This window comes from Oryx dammah, unplaced genomic scaffold (genome assembly GCF_014754425.2).
Source record: "Oryx dammah isolate SB20612 unplaced genomic scaffold, SCBI_Odam_1.1 HiC_scaffold_7, whole genome shotgun sequence".
NCBI classification, from domain to species: Eukaryota; Metazoa; Chordata; class Mammalia; order Artiodactyla; family Bovidae; genus Oryx; species Oryx dammah.
In genome coordinates, this window is record NW_024070191.1 from 14867578 (window position 1) to 14881936 (window position 14359).

General features: G+C 37.2%; 1 protein-coding gene across 13 annotated transcripts in view; it reads right to left on the minus strand.

Annotated features, from left to right (window-relative positions):
- SORBS2 (sorbin and SH3 domain containing 2) overlaps positions 1-14359 on the minus strand; it is a 209612-nt gene that overhangs the window by 161331 nt on the left and 33922 nt on the right. For 11 of the 13 annotated variants that reach the window (XM_040243075.1, XM_040243076.1, XM_040243080.1 and 8 more), the window contains exon 2: positions 14018-14157. The gene's annotated coding sequence lies outside the window, so the exon portion shown is untranslated. Of the gene's footprint in view, positions 1-14017; positions 14288-14359 lie in introns of those variants that run through there. The other 2 variants (XM_040243077.1, XM_040243090.1) reach the window with 2 other exon arrangements.

Consider the following 14359-nt stretch of genomic DNA (forward strand, 5'->3'; position numbering starts at 1 on the left):
CCTCCAGCAGATCTTCCCAGGAATTGAACCAGGGTCTCCTCCTCTGCAAGCAGAGTCTTCATCATCCAAGCTACAGGGGAAGCCCTATATTGAAATTTGAAGAGCAAAATACCCTTGCTGCTCTTCAAGTTTTGATTTCTGGATAGGAAAACACAACTAAACTTTATATCAAATTTTAGTCTTTAACTGTACATGTGAGCTTTTAGAGATTTTTTTTTTGTTAATTTCCCTTTCATTGTTAACCTGATATTTTAAAGACTTCAGAAACTAATGCTGTTATAAAATAATTTCAAGATAGGAAAATAGCATTTATCTTCAATGTCATTTGTTACAATGCAACATCACAATTCTATTTTAATGGTTATTCTGAGTATTCTGAGTCCTTAGAAATTAAAACACTGTGTTTACCTTTTTCAGGATAACATAATCAAACACAGAAGCACAATAAAAGTCTAGCAGAGAGAAACCTGTTTGGTATAGGACTGCATTGTATAACACATTACACAGACAAGAGCATAAATTACTTCAGCTATTTCAAGTCCTTAAAGCATCTGCTTTCTCTCCAGTTAGATCTACACAATGAGATGGTAAAATTTAGGCTTAAGTGTTTAACAATGATTTCCATAATGGTGGTTTTCTTATTTTACTCTTATTATAGGAGTTATTTGCAAGACAGCTTGTACAAATTGGCTGATTCACGCAGGTGATTGAGTGTAATAAGTGGAAACTACTATAGATGGTTAACATGAAGGTTGATAACCAGAATATCATGTAATTCTTCACACAATTAGTAAGACTGGTGGTGCAGAAACTCTCAGGTTCTAAACAACAATTCACAGATTGCCAGTAAATCTGCATGAATTTGTTTGTGTTATACCTCATTTTTTTTTGGAGTAAATATGTTTATCGATATCAGTGTTATATAATTCAGTGGAGTAATCTATAAGTATAAAAGCATTTTTACTTTGGGTATCACCATGGTCCATGTAAACACTCAGCAGTCAGAAAGCGGGTCTGCAGGAAGCACTCCAAGTCGCATGGTGACGTTTACTGGCCTGAAGACGCATATTTCATTAAACACTGGCACCATGTGCTCAAGTGGTCCAGTGACTGTGGAATCTGTGACTGCTGGGCATGTGGAGTAAAACTAATGTGGAAGTTTAAATCGATCAAAAAAGCTATTACCCACCAATAAAAACACTTCAGTTTTTTTAAAGTTAAATATCATGCCAAAGACCTTCCAGAATTATACCACTCCACCAAATTGCTCTTGTCAGGGTCACTAACCATCTCTAATTTGTGAAATTCACTAGCCAAGTCTCAGTTGTTATCTTACTTGATCATGCCTCCTCCTCTGATACAATTTCCCCATCTTGGCTTCCAGCACACGGCGCCCTCTTGCTTTTCCTCCTGTCTCTCTAGATACATCTTCTCAGGTTCATTGATTGGTTTCTCCTCTGCGTCCTGACCTCTCAGTCTTGGAATGTCCCAGGGATCTAGATACCCATGGAGAACCAGCCACTTCTTGTCACCTCTTCCATTCCCACCCTGTCCAAAGCCGTCATCTTCTCTCACTTGGTTATTGCACTAGCTTCCTCCTTAGTTCCCTAGCTTCCACCCTTCCCTTGCAGATTTCTCTCATTAGAGCAGCTAGAGGGTAAGTGTAAGTGCCTTTTATAGTGTAAGTGCCTCTCTGATCTCATCTTACAGTTGCTCTCTCCTTCTCTCTCTTGGCTGCAACTGGGTCAGGCTCCTTGCTGTACCTCGAACAGGGAAGCCTTGGCTCCTTGAGGGCATTGCGGGGGCACTTCCTTCTACCTAGACTATGGTTCCCCCAGAGAGCCATATGGACAGCTCCTCACTCCTTCATGTTCTTTGCTCCACATTTAAAATTCTGAGCTGCAATGTCTTCAACACATTCTCCACATCTTCCTTACTCTGTTGTATTTTAAAAGCACTCTGTTACTTTCTCACCTACTACATAATTACTTATTATGTTTATCTTCTATTGTTTGTTTCTTTTCATGGGAATGTAAGCTCTTTGGGGGCAGAAATTTTGATCAATGTTGTTCACTGATGTGTCCCAAGAACTCAGAGCAGGTTCCCTTTGGTGCAGGTTCCCCGCACCAAATGCCAGAGGAAAGAACAGTTTCTTGGTTAAGAGATGAAGTAGGAGTTAGAACTATTTATGCCTAATGTAAGGAAAGCACCTTTCAGGTAACAGCAACAAAGAGTTGATTGCTTTTTTCTCAGTAATTCTCCTAATACCAAGTATTGTCAGGTCCACAGATGAGATTTTCCATTTGATATATTTAGAAACCAAATAAGACTTGTGTGTGTGTGTGTGTGTGTTGGAAGGGAAGAGGGATGCCTTTTCCTAAGGGCTGAGCTGCATGACTATAGCATAGGACAGATTTACTGACCATGAGTAAAGAGAACATGGAGAAGGCAGTGACAGCCCAGCCCAGTATTCTTGCCTGGGAAACCCCATGGACAGTATTCTAAGTCAGCCTCAGTGATCACGCAAGGTCAAATCTTCAACTTCTATAAAATACTCTATGCCACAGCACTTTCATATTCCTATGAGGCAGATTTCTGTTTTCCACTCAAAGTTGGCTCATTCAGGAATTGCACAGTTTAGGGACTCCAGCAAATATCCTGATTCTTTTTTCAATATATTTACATTGCCCATGAATGCCCAGGTTTCCCAGTTCTTGGGTTCAAGGCTTATATTAGGAATACAATAGTCATTGAATTGGAAGTGCTTTCTTAATACTCTTTAAGCTGGAAGCTCTTTGTTTATTGCTCTCTCTGATTCCTTTTTGCTACTGTTCATGGTCGCATGAGGAAGGAATAATCTGAAAAATTAACAAAACATGTCTACACAGATACCCACTTTGTGATTTCAAACAGCAGTTTCTAGAGCAATACTGATCCCTGGAAAAGAAATGTTCTAGATGTGCTCAGCTACCTTTTACAAATATAAGTTTATGATTATTTCTGGAAAAATTCCCTGGTGGCTTAGTGGTAAAAATCTGCCTGCAATACAGGAGATGTGGGTTTGATCTCTGGGTTGGAAAGATCCCCTGGGGAAGGAAAAGGCAACCCACTTCAGTCTTCTTGCCTGGAAAATGCCCTGGACAGAGGAGCCTGGAGGGTTACAGTCCATGGGGTGGCAAAGAGTTGGACACAACCGATCACAGTAAATACCTAAAGTAAATAACACATTAAAAACCATGTTTCTTTCTCTCTTTTTTTTTTAGTTGCATCCAGGTATTTTTGTTTGAAAACCTTGGAATTCTTAAAATAAATTAGTCTCATTGCTGATTTTGAAAAATGTGAATAAGGGTATAAGAAGCAGAAGAAATATTATTATCAGTACTACTCTGAATAATATTATTAAAGCACAAAATATTTTAAATAGTTGCCATTACAGATACATAATAAAAATTAACAGATATAACCCCAACCATGAGATTTAATTCACATTCATACACATATTTGTGTTGGTCTATGGAAGAAATATGTTTTACGTTGAAAGTATGTATTTCTTTGAAATGTAGTTCAAAGTGAGGAAGAGAACTTTAAACATTTTCTTTCACTTTTAACTCCTTACATGTCTCAAAACAAACACCTGAACATATGTCAAAATACTTGAATTCATGGCTGCAATCAGTAAGGTCTTTATTCATTGAAAAATTGTGTTTCAATATCCCTCTTGTTAGACATTTCCTTGGATGTTTATCTTGAAAATCCTACTCAAAGCTAAATAAGTTTTACTCAAAGTCACATTCATCTTTCATAAATCATTTCAGAAATCATACTCCTTCAATATTTAAGTAGGAGCAAACACAACACTATATAATCCATGGAGAATTTATATATATATAAGCTAGGATATATATATATATAAACTAGTTTGTATGTATATATACACACATACATATAAATTAGTGTGTGTGTATGTGTGTATATATATATATATCAGTTCAGTTCAGTTGCTCAGTCATGTCTGACTCTTTGCGACCCCATGAACCACAGCACGCCAGGCCTCCCTGTCCATCACCAACTCCCAGAGTCCATGCATACCCATGTCTATTGAGTCGGTGATGCCATCCAACCATCTCATTCCCTGTCATCCCCTTCTCCTCCTGCCCTCAATCTTTCCCAGCATCAGGGTTTTTTCAAATGAGTCAGCTCTTCGCATCAGGTGGCCAAAGTATTGGAGTTTCAGCTTCAACGTCAGTCCTTCCAATGAACACCCAGGACTGGTCTCCTTTAGGATGGACTGGTTGGATCTCCTTGCAGTCCAAGGGACTCTCAAGAGTCTTCTCCAACACCACTATATATATACTAGCACAGCTAGCTATCATTTTAAAGATATTTTCCACAGGAGAAAAAGTCCATCACATGCACTCACTTGTATCTAGAGGGTGGATGTTCACAGTGATGCCTGATGGATCTATTTTTGGAGGAATCATGTCCATCTCTCTTCATTCTTTACCCTCAGTAATTGGTAAAAGGGACCATCATTCTTGGCACAGGAAATGCTTCTTCTGGTTGCTACCCCAAGTGACTCACCTTCCTAATAATTTCACTAAATTCCAAATCTAGCTGTCTTTTTGTCCTTGACCCTTGGTCCTCAAAGTTGTGAATTCTACTCTTCTAGCATCCTTTATCTTCCTTTCATGGCTCTTATTACAGTTTTAATTATATGACTATTTGGCCAATTACCTTTCAATAACTATCTCCTACTACACAGGGATGGGGAGTGGTGTGGGGGGATGGCTAGTTCTCAGGGACTGTCACAGAGGCCAGAACAGACTACCGAGTAGCCTTTTAATAAATGATTACTGATCAGATGACTAAAGATCAATGGTGAAAGAAACGTTAAAAGATCCAGAAACTTGGTATTTAGAATTTCACTCTTTATATCCTACTATTCAGATAAAGTTATATTAACTATAATTATGACAGTCATTCAATGAGTGGGACCTTTATGGTGTCCCCCAAAACAACTCCATTCCTTGTTTTTGTATTTTTTAATGGACTATTAGAGCTTGGTACATTTAACACTTGACTGTGCTTATGTTTAAGAAGAGTGTTCTTACATATAAATCAGAGAGGAAGGAAATTAGGAATTTACTAGTAAAACCAATTGGCATTTTAAGTGACCATGGATGATTTTAATACCTTGAGTGATTTCATATTCATTGAGTGAAATATTGTCATAAGGATCTTTTTATATTATTTCAGTCATTTCTTTGTTTTCTACTTAGTTCTGAACATGTTCACATATTTTAGAGTTGAATGGCTATCATCAAAAAGATAATAAATAACAAGTCTTATTGAAGATGTGGAGAAAGGAAACCCTTGTGCACTGTTGGTGGAAATGTAAATTGGTGCAACCTCTATTGAAAACAGTATGGAGGCTCCTCAAACAATTAAAGTCATTTATTTCTCAAAGACTTCTTCTACTGTCACTTATGAATCACGTGGGGTTTCTGGCTTAAAACTTTGTGTTCTTTTTTTTTTTTTTAACAAAATGTTTATCGCTTAGCCTTTGCCTACAACCATCACATTGTACATAATAAGCGCAAATGAAACAGGTGATTTGTGAACTACTGTTAGAAGGAGAATTGGAGGGAAAGGATTTTTTGAGAGAAGTAACTAGACTGACTTTGGATCTCTATTCCATGGCCGGCACAGCGAGCCACACCTTTTCTTACTAATGAATCTGGAAAGGTTGCCAACTCTGCCTTTTGTCTGGGAAAACCCAGGGCTATTTATGTCCGAACACCATATATTGAGTTTTACTTTCATTGGTTGACATGATCATCTTTCCTGGTCCCGCAAGCCTGAGGAGAGAGGTAGTTGCTATATGATAGGGGAGTGTGGTGTATGGGAAGTCTACATACCAAGCTTGTTTATTTCAACAAAGCATCTCTGCTTCAAGGGATTAGACTGGAGGGCAGAAAATGTGGATGTCAAGAGTGATCAGGACAGTGCTGAGAAATTCTAGTCAAGAATGTTGCAGTGGCTTTTAAGCGAGGGCAAGGGGGGATATTGAAGTTGTGTGTGTAGGTAGCCTCAACAGTGACTAAGCTGGTATGAAGGAACATTTGAATGCTTGTTTAAGATTCTAATTCTGAATAACTCGGTGACACAATTATTAAAACAGAGCCCTGGGGAAGAAGAGCAGCTTGGGAATTGGAAGATGATGAGTTCTAAAAGCACTGAGTTTGAAACATGCTGAAGATATTCATATGGGGTGTTTACCATTTCCTTACAGATGTGAGGCTGGAACTCATGAAAGAGATTTTAAGATTTTCACAAAGGAGGATAAAGGTGAACTGAGGGGAGATCTGACACGAGGAACAGAACCCAAGGGAACACCTTTAAGGTCAGGCAAAGAAAGATTCACCTGTTAGTGGAATTCAGGAGTGATCAGACTGGAGGAAAATACTGCAGTGTCACAGGAGGCAAAGGAGAAGAGATTTTAATGGTCAGGGAGCCGACAGTGTCTAAAGCCAGAAATCTAAAAGCCTCCTCCTCACATTTGTTTATAGATATTACTCTTTTGTTAATTATGTGATAATTGGTTTCACAGCTTTAGTAACGGCATGAAGAAATTCAAAGTTATTCTCTGTATTATCAGAACATCACAATTTCTTCGATGAGTTTATTATTTACAGTTCAAATGTTTTGATAGGCTTTGTCTGGAAACTTAGGAAATATATTTTCTTTGAATTCTGTGATTTAAAATAAGGGACTTTTGGCTTGTACTGAATTTTCAGACTAAGTGTAAAATCACTTGCAATAAAAAAAAGAAAGTTATTCAGTATAATCCATCATTCATCAAACCTCCTAAAAAGATAGCGCTGCCTGCCAGCTTTTCCATTTCAGCATTTTGAAATAACTCTATGGATAAAACAAACAAACAAAGAAATCAGAATGAAGATTCTCCTTTGGCAGGTTCCTGCCAAATGATAATGAAAAATCACTGGACTTCTCCCCGCCCCATGATATCAAACTGTTAGTGTGAAAATTAAGGAACAGTTGTGTGTATGTAAATTTTTTAATAAATTAAATTTTAAGAAATGTTATTAAGTTACAGAGTGAAGTCTTTATAGTAAACATAGGTCATCCTTACTTTGCACAGGATAACATTAACTGGAAACTCATGCATATCAAACCACTGCTGTGGTCCTGTGGCCACTGAAAGGCTTGCCTGTATGTTATAAAATCGCTTTTCACTAAAGTTAATATTATCTTCTCAATATTAACAGCTGAGAAATATACTTAAAATTTTCAGTATATACAATGTTTATCTTAAATTTAAGGCATGGAAGATGCCAGCATTTACTCAGACATTCAAAAGATAAAAGGAATAATATAAAAATATCCATGTACCCACGATTCATCTTAAAATATAAGACATTATGAATTCAATTAAATTCTATGGTACATGGCTCTGATTGAAATATCTTCCCTATGTCCCCCAAGGTAACCAGAATCTGAGAATCATATTTTTTAGTGCATCTTTTATAATACAGGTTTTTAATTGATGCTTTTTTTTTTTTTTCTTTAGGGTAAAAGCAATTCTTTCCATGGCTGGTTGTGAATTTTTAACTTGAAAGTTGTTTTGGATTTTATCAGTGTCTTCTACCTTGAGATTGCTCAGTAGTCAGAATGTCAGAATGTAAAGTTTTAAACCTCAAGCTCCATGTGCTTCATATATAGGATGGTGGCGGCAGTCTTTAAGAAGCAAATGACTGAAGCAATATAAAAAGACCCTTATGACAATATTCACTCAATAAATATGAAAATGCTTAGGATATTAAAAGTAGTTATTTGTGGTCACTTAAAACACCATTTGCATTTACTAGTAACCTCTTAATTTCCTTCCTTTTTGATTTATATGTAAGATCATTCTTCTTAAATTAAAAAGCACGTCATGTGTTAGTGAAAGAAGCTATAATGTTCATTGAAAAATGCAAACTGAACTTCTGCCAAGTGTTTTTACATGTAATTTTTGTATGCTCTTATATAGTCATTCAGAATGTTGATTAGGAAAAGGATGTACATGATTTAGGCACAAGTGATTTTTAACCTCAATGCTTTTTGTTTAATTTCAATATACAAAATAGGTAAAATATTATAAAGAGGATAAAACTCTCACTGTAATCAAATTTTCTTACCTTAGCATAAATATTATCACTTCATTTCCAGACAAGTTTTTACACAAACTATGGCTATTGAGTGATGGATCTCACTACATGAGACAAAGTGCAAATGCCAACTTTAATTTTGGAATATAAAATTCATCCATTCATTTATAAAGTAAAGTAGCTTAAACACTAAAATGAAATATATTTTATATTGAAAACTAGTAGTCATCTTAAAAAAAAGTTTTTTGTTTTTTTACAAAGTCAACTTTCATTATTTTTTCTACAAAAAATTGTCTTTCGCCAAATTTACCATTTCACTCAGTTTTTCGGTCTCTTGGTTTTTAAAAGTTTCTCATCATAAGTCACAGTCTTTCGTGATATCAATATAAAATTTAGAACTTGTTTATATGTACTTTTGGTTTTATCTTGCTTTGAATGAAAAAAGTCATATTTGATATAAAAAGAAAATTTCAGGGATTTAATTTTATGCCCCACATCAATAGTAAATTGTTGAGTTTTATAGCAAATAATTTATAAAATATTGTTTACATTTTATAAATAAAATAATTTATATTTCAAATTATAAAACATTTATAAATAAACAGAATGAATTTATTTATTTAAAGTTTTATTTAATTAAATAAAAATACTAAAAAATGTATATTTCAAAGATTTTTATTCAAAGCAATTTAATTTTTTTTTAATCTCAATCGCTAAGAAGTGATACTCTGTAAGATGTTTACTTCTTCCCAAAGTTATCATTTTACTGTCCTGTACAGTCAGGGATAATGACCACTTTTTACATCAGAAAGAGGTGTGGATCTCTTAGCTTGATATTTAGCATCCTTCTTGAATTAGTGAAAAACTTCCTCCTTAATCTCCAGCACTCCCCTGCTGAATCCTTCAGTACAGATCCACTCTTCTGGACTATTCACAGATGTCCACGTGAAGGTCAACCAGATGCCAGACAATACCTTCAAACACTTGGCTTTGCTGGTACCACAAGGATGTGGTTTCTAGTCTAACTGCACATTTACTCAGCCATATTTGTTTGGGGATAGATTTCCATGCTTCTCTTTTCTTTTCTCTTTAAGAGAGTATTTTGGCTACGCCCTGCGGCTTGTGGGATCTTAGGTCCCCACTCAGAGGTTGGACCCAGGGGTAGCCCAGGCCCTCAGCAGTAAAAGTGCAGAGTCCTAACCCCTGAACTGACAGAGAATTCCCAGTTTTCTGTCCTTAACCATGATCTTTAATCCCAGTATAATAAAAATTGTTTTTAAAGTGAATACTTTCATAGTAAAACATATAAATGTGGAATAGAAAATAGTTTTGATCTACAGATCAAAACTGTTTATTAACTATATTTGGTTGTATGCTCATTAAATTTGCAGACAGTGTACCTATACATAACTTTTTCAACATTCTTAGGTATTTTTAACACTAGGAATTTGTTCTAAAGTTGAGTTTTATGTGGTTTTAAAATATTTAAATGGTCAGGTCGAACAAACACAAAAGTTCTGAACACTGCTTGGAGCTAAATTTGAAACCAACCAAATTTCTTAGGTTTGCAAAATTGAACAAGAGAAGTACCACTAAGCTGAATGCATGTCAAGAACAACGGCTCCACTAGAATTAAACCAATTCAAAGTTGTGCTTGGACCAGGATTTTTATCAGGTCAAAGTAACCAAAACACAGTGCTTTAATAACACAAGCTGTACATGTGGTTTTCCATTAAACTAAATTCACTTTCTTTTTTCAAGTCCAAATTTATCTTCAAAACAAGAGATTAGTGTTTCTGTCCTATCTTTTCTAATACTGGATTGACCTTTCAGTAGCAAGTACATTATTTTATTTAAGCTGTATCAAGTTACTAACGTGATTCTTTTCACTGACCTGCATCTTGTTTTGATCACCAAGTCATAACTTTTGGTTCATTATACCACTGGCACATGCTTGTCTTTCTCTGTAATCTTCATCCTACTTTTGATTATTTGATTATTTAATTATTTGATTATTATTTCTCAGTGAAGTATAGAAACTCAGAAATTGTTATGATTCCAAATAGCGCTCTTATAGCTTGGACTATTTTCTTATTATCCTTTGGCTTTTATTTTTAACTTGTTTTATATCTTTGTATTATGTAATGAGATGGAACGCACTTTGAAAACTCTTGATATGAGAGCCAACCTACCATTGGCTATTTTCTAGGGATGTAAAATAGATACTGTGGCAACGTTGAAGATCAGTGTCCTCAACTGTACATTGGGGACACATTGCCTGCAGGACTGACCCCATATTAGTAGGAATACCACCCTACCTTAAGACAGATGATCCAGGAAATCAGTTATTGAATGTGAAACAACTATGCATGGGGTGAAATAAAAACACAGTCTATTATCTCTGATAACCCTGAGTATTAAATAAAAGTACAGGTGTGGGTATTTTGCAGGTAGAGTTTTAGTTTCCAGGACAAAGTTGAGTTAAAGTCACTATTGAACAGTCCTGATTCCTCAGCCTCTGCACCAGGTGGCCTCCTCTTACTTCCAGTGCTCTCATCTTTGTCCCCTTCTTCTTCTCAGTTGTTTCTCGTGCAAATGTAACATTTGCTGAACCAAGTTTACAAATCCCATCTTCCTTTCCAGCCACTCAAAACACACACACACACAACTTCACAGCCCAGCCCATTTGGCTGTCATGCAACGGCTCAAGGTCAAGCTTTTCTGAAGAAAATTGACTGCTGAGGACTCCTTTACCCTCAGTATACATTACAAGTAACGTTACTAAACTTTTCAATGCTTACAATGTTCCCTAGGAGTGTGTCAGTTGAGCAGGCCAAAAAAAAAAAAAAATTCTGTAAGTTTATTATTTTTCCACCAATATATTTGACACCACCTTTGGAGAACGAACAAAAGGCATACTGTCAAGCAGATAGACCTGGACAAAATGTTACTGTTTGTTCCACATGAGCACAGAAGTATATTTAAGCAAAGAAAGCCACTCCATGACTCTCGTGGGACTGACTTCCTTCAGCTGAATTATACCAACATGTTCACACCACTTGCTTCAGACTGTGTTGGAATTTAAAAATGCAGAGTTCTATTTTCCTATTGCTTCAATACCCCAGCGATAAAAATTCACATTAGGATTGAACCTGGCTTTAAAGTATCACAGAACAAATGGAAGTTTATTGCAAAAATGTGTGTATACATAAAATTACAGTCAGAGATGTGAAAATAAGGGGTGCCCTTGTTTGACAGATTCTATACTTCTACAGGACAGCCTCAAAGTCACCAGAAGTCACTTGACTTGGGATTATGTTTCAAATCCAGGCTCAGTGACATTCATGAAACTTTTGGCAAAACATGGGCCAAGTTTCAAGCAAGGCTGGGTAGAATACTTCTTTCATGTGGAACCTGTGTGAAACTCAGTGGTTTTGGCTACGGTTTATCCTTGAGTTTCACATTCAAACAAGCCAAAGTTTCAAAGTAAAATTAAGAGGCAAAAGGAAACAAAAAAACAAAAAACCCAACAGAACAGGAAAAAAATGGCTTGCTCAAGAATGAAATGGCCTTATCACATTCCAAACACATTTCAGCCATTGGATTCTGCAACTGAACCGCCACTGCTGCTGCTGAGTCGCTTCAGTCATGTCTGACTCTGTGCGACCCCATAGACGGCAGCCCACCAGGCTCCTCCGTCCCTGGGATTCTCCAGACAAGAACACTGGAGTGGGTTGCCATTTAACTAGCATTGCCTTTTTAGCAGCACATTTCTCCTCAGCAATGCCAAATCAAGAATGCCTAGTATTAAAGGGAAGAGTATTCTAGACCCCTACCAAAGGTAGTGAAGGATATGCTCAAAATGACCAGAGGATTTCAAGTTTTGACTATACACACATCACAGAAATGAGATGATTCAAAAGCTCTTATAATGAAGATCTGAAGAGAGAAAGTTAGTAATTAAATGTCCAGCTTTGGGAAATTAAAAATTAGACGGAACAGCTCTAGGTTTTCCTACAATCTCAGTCCTAGCTCTAGAGATCATGTTGCATCTGCTTCTAATCCAGAGGGACGTCTCCCATAACTTACTCCCTAGCTCCACCCTCTGAACCTGAGTCCGGCCGCCACTGGCTTCCTTTCTTGTCATCACGATGCAGCGCACAGGGTGTGTCCTGTGTCAGCTCTGAGGAGCCAGGGTCCCTGCCTGGCACTTAGTCTCCTGACAGGATTAGGCTCGTCCTACTGTTCACCTTCACCAGGACGCAAGGCCAGATTGCCAGGAGACGACAAACTCAGTATCTGGCTGAGGACTTTGAAAACACCCTTTGTTTGCAGTAGAGAAGAAAAGAGTGACAAACAAATGTGTCACTAATGTGTTTTAGAATTTTCTCTAAAACAAAAAGAACATCTAAAAGTTGACTGAATGGCTAGAAAGTGCTACACTCTGCCTATTTTAGGAAATGCATTTTTTTTCATTCCTTATCCCTCATTCAGCAAAAGTTTCACTAGCATAATAGACTTCTGGCTACAGAGAATTTTTTTTTCTCCTTTCCTTTTTTTTCTAGTTTTCCTTTGTAAAATGGTCTTTTATTTCTTAAAAAAATTTTTTTCTTCTTTTTCTTTCTTTTTTGAAAAAAAAAAAAAAAATTACCTGGAAGATGTGTGTTTAAAATGCTTGCTTTCTTTCGACATATGGTGAGATACCAATAAACTTCTTTGGAAATAAGAATCTCTAAATTCCAAGGATTTCAGTGTCCATGTTAAACAGCAACAGTAAGGCCCCAAGGCATATGGCAATTTAGAGGCACTTACATGAGGGGTTGATAGAGTCTGGTCTGTGCACCATTATTTCCTGCTTGATTTTAGACATCTGCTGAGTGGAGCAGAGAGCTATCATAAACTCTGTGATGGTCAGAGAAACCTGCCATAGAAAAGTCTTTGCCTTTCTGCTGAGGGGAGGGGGGTCCCTGTACTAATAAAACCTAACACGTATCAGTGAGAGAAAACCAAAACCCAATAGATTATTCCAAGGAAATGATATAAAAGCCTTAAACAAAAAGGAAGACTTTTTACCGAACATAGTAAATACCCACAATCAAAGTAAATGCCATGTTTGAAGTTAAAGTCCACAGATCAAAGTGCTTTGCAAAATGTCAAGACCAAGCGTAAGGTGGGGGAGGGAGAAAGCACAGAAAACCCTCCAAACTATTATATTGTCACAGTAGAGAAAGAAAACTTCTAGCCAAAGACCATCGACTAGGTAAGGAAACCTCAAAACTGAGTCACTGAATTGTGGTAGGAAGATACAATACAAAAACAAACAAAAAATTGTTCTAATTCCACAGTAGCAATGAACAAAGCAGGAGTGAAGGAAGGTAATAAGATAGAGCCGTCTCATTGTCCTTAAAGAATAAATCACTAATCTAGCTCCTTTACTCAGGTAGTTGCATCTTTTCCCTTAAAAAAAAAAAATGCCCTTAGAAAGTTAAAAATAAGTAAACCTCATCTAAACAAGAAAATGAGGGTGTCTGAAAGGCTCTGGGATGACCCTGGCAAGGAGGCTTAATTAGCGTTCTGCAGCGGCTCAGGCTCAGGCACAGACAGCTCTGTTCTGCAGGTCAGCATCGTACAGAGCGCGTTCAGCACTGTTTAAAGCTGCAGTCACAGAAACGCACACAGGCTGCTGCTGGACTGTGGAATGCCGTATCTACCTGGAGGGCGTTCAGCACCCCCAGAACCATACCCCCCCTGCTTATTTTCACCATTGACAAGTTATTTAAAAAACACTGAGTCCATGTGATAAACCAACAAAATAATTCCAGAATTAAAAAAAAAAAAAAACTTACCTACAGGCAGCCAGGTTCAACAGTTGCTCTGAAGAGAGGAAGTAGGAGTCAGTGGCCTTTTACATGTGGAGGTTGTTTATTTAGCCCTTTTTAAAAGGTCTTGAACTCCAGAGGTTTAAGATTAAGTCCAATCCAAGTGTCTGAAAAAAAAAGGTGGGGGGGGGCAAGAGAGAAAGCAAGTGAGACAGGGAAAGAATCTCAGCTGCTGGGTGGTGCTACTGTTCTGAGAGCATTTGAGCTATTTTCAGCATTTAACAGCAGCCGGGGTTGTCTGCAAGGGATGAAAAAACCTTGCCTGGATCGCCACATCCCGCCCCTCCAGGGGTGTGTGTGTGTCGCGGC